Source organism: Bactrocera tryoni, chromosome 2 (assembly GCF_016617805.1).
Source record: "Bactrocera tryoni isolate S06 chromosome 2, CSIRO_BtryS06_freeze2, whole genome shotgun sequence".
Taxonomy (NCBI): Eukaryota; Metazoa; Arthropoda; class Insecta; order Diptera; family Tephritidae; genus Bactrocera; species Bactrocera tryoni.
In genome coordinates this window covers 42052377-42060427 of record NC_052500.1, presented here as the reverse complement: position 1 = coordinate 42060427, position 8051 = coordinate 42052377, and the positions used below count along the sequence as shown (strand labels likewise).

Genomic DNA, 8051 nt, shown 5'->3' with positions numbered 1-8051 from the left:
TCCAAGCCAACTTGAAATTGTCGTCACTTAATGCGAACTGTTTTACTATTACGTCTGCTTTGTGACCTGGCCTTTTGTTTTGTATCGGAGATAATACAATTTTTGCGCTTGCGATAATTTTGGATGGTTTTTGGATGTACACGACAGTAAACATGTCCCGGAAGGACGGCCATTGTTCATAAGCTCCATGAAATATTTCTGTATCGCATGCTGGCACTTTGAGGTGAATGCCAGAACTTGCTTATTGGGCTTGTATTTGTGGCAGCTCTACTCTCGAATGGGTTGTAGGTTCGATTGATTTAAAAGTTTTAGTTGATCTGCGATCATAATTTTTGTGTTTTCATACATGTGGCTCGTGTGGATTGGTGTAAAGAAATGCTGAAAAAATACGATCGCGGTGCTTCAAAAGACGTTTATAAGATCGTCACAGGTGACGAATCATGGATCTATGCGAATGAGTCCGAAACAAAACAGCAATCGACAAAAAAAGAAAAAAAAAGCATTTTCGTTGATAAATATGCCTATTTACATTATTAGGCCAGAAATATATATAGCAGCCTACGTATTTTATTAGACAATCACTCTCAGAAATGAATTTAGAGTATGATATGTCTTTCCCCCTCTTTTGTTTTGGAGCGCCTTGCTTAGAGCGGGTAGCTTCTGCAGGTGTACATGGACTTTTTTCGTCTGAAATCATTTTTGGAGCCTTTAAAAGTTGTGTTGATTTAGATTATATTGAATCTATATTCATTTAGAGGATGTGAGATAAAAATAATTGTCCGAGAAATATTTTCAATGAATAAAAAACCGCAAACTCTTTTTAGTAAATAAGAGTGTGTTTTTCGAAATATTTATGTAGTATTAATTGCTTTTCCGGACTTATTCGTATACCCTTGTTGGTATTAGCACTCGAAATGAGGTCAATACTCTTTATATATACGAATGTATGTATGTGTGCACAATATGTGCTTCGTGTGCATATAAGTATGCTGAATGTACTTTAATATGATGCTAACCTGCTTGTTTTTGTTGTTGTGCAAATACAAGGGGTATTGCTTGAAACGGTTGCCAATATGGACTTTGAATATATGAATATTTATACATACATATATGTATGTATATATGGTATAATAATTTGCTATGTATGAGGTTATTATGCACGCGATGGCTGCCAGTAGGAATGGTAAACTCGAATCCGATTCTACTCGAAAATCGAGTTTTCTCGTAAAATAATCGATTTTTCGAATGGCAAGAATCGATTCTTAATCGACTTCGACTACTGAAGATCGATTCCGAAAAACATATAATGCCCAGCAAATATATATGCATATATACATACATACTATATAACTTATTGAAGTTAAGCTTCTTATACGACTTCGGAAAAGGTTGCGATAATTGTTTAAAGCTTCAGTGGAGAGGGAATAGCGTTGAACAATTAACGCGAGAGAAAGAATGAGAGTAAAGCAGGGAACTTAAAGCACTTGCCATGCTTATGCTATTTGAGCAATTGTTGTTTTTGTAGAACAATGTTTCAATTTTTGGTTGGTGACATATTCACATGTGCACGCACATGTATGTTTGTATGCTTGTGCATTATTTGTTTTTCTTTCGTTTCTGTTTCATTTCCGCGAATTCTCAACTATTTTGTGTGAATTTTGGTTGAAATACTCTGCGTTGCATTAGCACCCTCCATGAGGAGGTATATCGTTTTATCTGACAGCGTGAGGTTTAGGAACTTAATTTCTAATTTTGTCTTGTGGCATATTAGAAATGATGTTTCTTCGATGATCGCTCGGTTACAACGGATAAAACGACTACCGAGTGGTGATTTTAATCAATAAATTCCAAGGTTTTATACGAATAATCGTAATCCAATTGTAAATATTATAGATATCAATCCGTCAGAACCCAGAAATTATAATTTATTTGGACTTTGCTTTACAAAATGTACATGATAAATTTATAAAATGTTAATTTAAGAAAGTGTTAGTCACTCCACTATATTTTTATTCTTTCCTCTCGCTAGTTTTCTTTCATACAAAATGATATGAATTTCTTGGAATATCACTAAGAAGTTTAACTTCTTCCTCGCGTAGGGACTCCACGCACCAGTTTTTATCAAACCTACATTAATTAAATATTTAGCTAATAATACATGCAGAATTAAATTGTTAAACGAGAAATATAATCCTAATTTCAACGTAAAGAAATGTACGCCTACAGATTCGTTTATCTTCTATGCGCAACCGACTCGGCATATAATTTATATATGATCGATATATGTATATTTGGTATCAAAGCATGTACTTAGTCTATACATAAGTATGTATGTATATACATATATTAAAATTTACCTAACATACATATGTATTTCATGAAGAATCCATAAAATCATTAAAAATAAGTAATAGAGCAAAGTTTGTATTTTTAACCAAATAATTAATATAAGTTTAAGGTAATTAGTTTTAAATTTATACATTTACATTAAAAGTTTTGATATCTTCTTAAAAGATCTAGCGGTCACACATGTGCTCATATACAGAGAACGTATATCATAGAGAAGGTTCACGATGTCGAGAATTTAGGGATATTTCAATTTTGAGATATTTACTGTTTTGGATGAGTGCATTTCACCACAGAAAATTTTTAGCGCATTTCATCACTTAACATCAGGGGCACGACAATAACAGAACTGAGTAGTTGTTAGAGCCAATGGGAAAAAATATGTTAATTTCAATGTTTAGAAATGTACGCTTACAGATTCGTATGTTTACAATGCGCAAACAACTGCATATAATTTAAATACATACATACAAGTTAATGCTGCCCACCAATAATATCAACACGCACCTTTGCTGATGGCAAAAATTGAACTCTCTTTGTTCAACAAATTTACTTAGTTTTTATAATCAAATTTTGCTTACTTACTAAAAACTTACATATGTACGAGTTCTTACTAGCTAGAACTTATTTCTATACATCAAATAATCATAACGTAAGCTAAAACCAGTGCGAACCTCAGTTTGGTTGTGAAACGGCTCACATTGCGGCGGCACGGTTTCCGCTTCGGTTTCCGCTTGTTATAGTGCCGACGAAATGTGTTTTTGTTATTGCAATTTTTGGAAATTAATTTTATTTGATTTAATTTTACTTGAGCAATGCAAAATATTGCTGAATTAGATTTTACTTACAAAATTGTCTGTATATTTTGTATATGTGCTAACTTTAATTTTATTTGATTTAATTTTACTTGAGCAATGCAAAATATTGCTGAATTAGATTTTACTTACAAAATTGTCTGTATATTTTGTATATGTGCTAACTCCCCCTTTCTTAAGCATCAGCGTCTCGCTGATAAAATTTCATTTGCTACTGAAATCTGTTTGTTATTTTTAAATACAGTATCACCTGGTTCGTAATTCTTTATTTTTGATCTCTTTTTGTTATGATAACTTAACATATTTTTTTGGTTTCTGGCTATTTCATTTCGGAGGTCAGAATTAACTATTTCTTTAAAGTTTGTTAGATCTTGGAATTAATTCTCTGCGTTCTTCCAAAGAAAATGTCGGCTGGCTTTTTTTTCGTAACTGAGTGTATAGTGTTATTGTATCTGTCAACTGCAATGTTGATGATTTCTTTAATAGAGCATTCAGAGTATTCCACTTGGAGGCATCTGGTTATTTCAACAATAGTGGAATGCACACGTTCTATTGCACCATTAACCTCACTCTTTTGGGGTGGTGCTAAATAGATCTCTATTCCTAATCCTTCTAAATAATTCAATGTTATTGGGCTTATAAAGCTGCCCTCGTTATCCATGACTAATGTCTTTGGTACAGTAAAATAGTGAAGAAGCTTTATCAGCTTATCCCTGATATGCAATACTGATTTATTCTTGATTCTAAAAAATTTCGCAAATTTAGAGAATTTGTCAACGCACGTAATAAACTTTTCACCGGATATTTCTATAATGTCTATATGCAGTATTTCTGTTGGGTATGAAGGTATGGGAGTTGCTTGTAACTTGGGTTTTTGTGGATGTCGGTCGCATTTATTACATCCACAAATTTCACATGACTTAGTATATTTTTTAATAAGTTTAGTCATCTGCGGGAAGTAATATCTTTCCAATATCTGGTCTTTATTTTCCTTACCGTTTCGATGAGCTCTTTTGTGTTCCTGTTCTATTATTTTAAATTTAACTTCCTCATCAGGGATATCAGTAACCACTTTCTGTGTTATCCTGATACGAAATTGTGAGAAATATTCTTGGTATACCTGCTGTAATAATGAAATATATTTTTCGTGGATTTTAATACCATTGATTATATTTGGGTTGAGAACGCTTTTTAAGATTTCAATTAGTTTTTCCTTATTGTAAGCTTCACATGTAATGCGGTGCCTGTGGTACCTTGGATGAGGTTCTTCGTGAATTATCTCCTCCTTTCCTTCTAAGAATACAATTTGATTTTTGAAAACATTTAATGGCGCTTCACAGTGAGGAATGAGTTTTGAGCTATCCTCTTCTGCGCTATGTTGTGAATTTTCATCTGTGGATGTGAGCGTATTTATTTCTATTGGTAACCGTGATAACGCATCAGCGACTACGTTAGTTTTTCCCGGTTTATAAATGAGTTTATAATTATACTCTTCTATCCTTGCTTTCCACCTTTTGAGCTTGGCGTTGTTGTTACTGTTACTTAGTGCAAACGTCAGCGGCTGGTGGTCGGTAAGGATTTTTATTTCCTTAGCTCCATATAAGTAGGTCCTTAACTTGTCGAGGGACCATACTATGGCGAGCATTTCTTTTTCAATTGTGGAGTAATTCTCCTCGGTTTTATTGAGTGATCTAGATATGTAAGTTATGGGTCTATCTTTACCGATTTCCCCTTGTGAAAGGACTGCCCCAATTGCTGTATTGGAAGCATCTGTCGTCAAAATAAATGGTTTATTGAAGTCTGGGAATACCAGGATTTCGGAAGACATAAGCAGATATTTTATATCATGAAATGATTTTAAGCATTCCTCTGTTAGCGAAATTTGTATTCTTTTAGATTGACTTGCTTTCACTTGCGCATTTTCGCCTCTAGTTAAATTTGTAAGTGGCTTGACAATTTTCGCAAAGTCTTTTATAAATCTCCTGTAATATGACGCTAAACCTAGGAAACCTTTTAATTCCTTAAGGTTAGCAGGTGCAGGAATCTTTTTAATAGCGGATATCTTTTCAGGATCTGGCAAAATACCTTCTCCTGTAACGATATGCCCTAAAAATTCCACTTTCGTCTTGAAAAATTTGGATTTTTCTAGATTGACCTTTAGATTTGCTTTACACAAGAGCGCGAATACATCTTTAATATTGTTTAGATGTTCTTCTTTAGTTTTCCCTGTTATTATAATATCATCAATATAGACGTAGCAGGACTTCCCTATAAGAGGTTTGAGAACGTCATTGATCATTCTCTGAAAAATGGAAGGGGCATTTTTTAAGCCGAACGGCAACCTAGTAAATTCGTATTTACCATTTGCTGTTGAAAAGGCTGTCTTTTCTATGTCCTTTTCCTTCATCCTGATTTGGTGGAATCCGGATGTAAGGTCGAGTGTGGTTAAATAACTGCACTCGCCTAAGCTAGCAAGAGTGTTGTTTATATCAGGTATTGGGTAGGAGTCAGGTATCGTTACTGCATTTAGTCGTTTAAAATCGACGACAACTCTGTACTTCTTTTCCCCTGTCGGTCCTGATTTTTTTGGTACAATCCACAATGGTGAGTTATATGGGCTCTTTGAAGGCCTTATTACACCATTGTCCAGAAGTTCTGCCATCTGTCTTTCTACCTCACTCCGGAGGTTGGTTGGGTAAGGGTATGATTTTGTATAGATCGGCTCTTCACTTGTTGTTCTTATTTCTGCTAACACGGTTGTATTGATTGTCCCACTGTCAGAGACTGGTCCGAAAAGTTCCGAGTACTTATTTATTATTTCCCTAACCTCCTGTTCATGTGTCGTTTCTTGAATATTATTTATTTGTTTTGATACTTTTTGTTTTAGTGGCAGTACCACATCCCCGAGGGTTAGCGTGTCATTTTTCTGTTTATAATCGCTCCCAATTCTTTGAGGGTATCATCACCTATGATGCCATCAAAGGACTTTAAATTAGGTAATATAAAGAAATCAATCTTATTTGTTATACCTATACTTTTAAAAAATGATCCACACAGTTTATGGGTTATTTTTACTGGACCCGCGGCTGATTGGACTTCAAAAGGACATCTAAGTTTACTGGAATTCCTTGAAAGTTTTTCACACACAAAATTTTTATTAGCTCCTGTATCTATAAGGAACTTTAAGGTACCCCCATTTTTTAAGGTGAGTTCTAGATGGGGTAGGTTCTTTACACTATCAGGCAATCTGCTAATTTCGGCTAGGTCTGCCTCTGTTAAGTGAATAAGGTTATTTGGGTTAGCGCTTTCGCTGTGTGGGTTGATTCTAGCTTCTAATTGATTTATTCTATTGTTTAATATCTTAGCTTGCTAGATTTGCGCGTTTATAGCACCTGTCAAGTGTGTGATGGCTTCTTGTACTTGCTCCATACTGAGGCTCACCAGTTTTTACAATTTTTTCTATTGCTAATTGTTATAATCTTGCTCTTATTACAATTTATTTTAAATTGCTCAATACATAAATTTGATTACAAAAAGGTGAATAACTTAATTTTAATTCCTACAACAGTATCGGGAGTATCAGCTTCTGCATCCTGATTTCGGGCGGTCCACTTGTTCCTTTTTGAGATGTTTTACTCCGCTACTTGGGAGTGGATGACGTCACAGTTCAGGCTTTGATTGTTGTCTTGGTGGTTTTGCACTTTTGTCTACACAGTTGAATATGCTGCGAGAATAATTTTCTCAGTTGCACAGTTGTTATTGTCGTATTAGAGTCACTTTGAGCACTTGGTGTTATGGCAGCTTTTCTACGTTGATTCCTTCTTGTTTAGGGGCAACAATAGTTTTTATTAATACACAGTTTTGAGTCTCTTTGAGCACGTTTTTAGATAACAGCAGTTTTGTTAAGCTGCTTAGTTACTTACACGCGGATAACAAAAGTTTTATTAATGTGCGATTAGAGTTACTTTAAACACTTTGTTTAGATAACAGCAGTTTCCTAACGCTGTTTTTTTTCTTCTCGCGGGCAACAACAATTTTATCAATGCGCGATTTAGAGTTTTCTAACACTGATTTTTTCAACCGATATAGACAATTTAAATTTGAAGTCTCGGGCGCCAGTTAATGCTGCCCACCAATAATATCAACACGCACATTTGCTGCTGGCAAAAATTGAACTCTCTTTATTCAACAAATTTACTTAGTTTTTATAATCAAATTTTGCTTACTTACTAAAAACTTACATATGTACGAGTTCTTACTAGCTAGAACTTATTTCTATACATCAAATAATCATAACGTAAGCTAAAACCAGTGCGAACCTCAGTTTGGTTGTGAAACGGCTCACATTGCGGCGGCACGGTTTCCGCTTCGGTTTCCGCTTGTTATAGTGCCGACGAAATGTGTTTTTGTTATTGTAATTTTTGGAAATTAATTTTATTTGATTTAATTTTACTTGAGCAATGCAAAATATTGCTGAATTAGATTTTACTTACAAAATTGTCTAAATATTTTGTATATGTGCTAACTTTAATTTTATTTGATTTAATTTTACTTGAGCAATGCAAAATATTGCTGAATTAGATTTTACTTACAAAATGGTCTGTATATTTTGTATATGTGCTAACTTACATACATATGTATATTTTCTACATATTTTATATCAAGCATGTATATACGTATGTACAAATTTAACTATTTCATGATGAATTCCTTAAAATCTTTGGAAATATATAATATAGTCATACATGCATTATTACCTATGTATGTAAATCTTTAATTAATGTAGGTTTGATATACACACATACATATTTATTTACAGGTCAGGTCTTTAAAAGTTTTCATAACATGTTAAAAGACCAAGCGGTCGCACATATTCACATATGTAATTAT

General features: G+C 33.9%; 1 pseudogene; it reads left to right on the top strand.

The window, feature by feature from the left end:
• Positions 1-1630: 1630 nt before the first annotated feature.
• Positions 1631-1829, top strand: LOC120769856 (annotated as a pseudogene).
• Positions 1830-8051: the final 6222 nt, after the last annotated feature.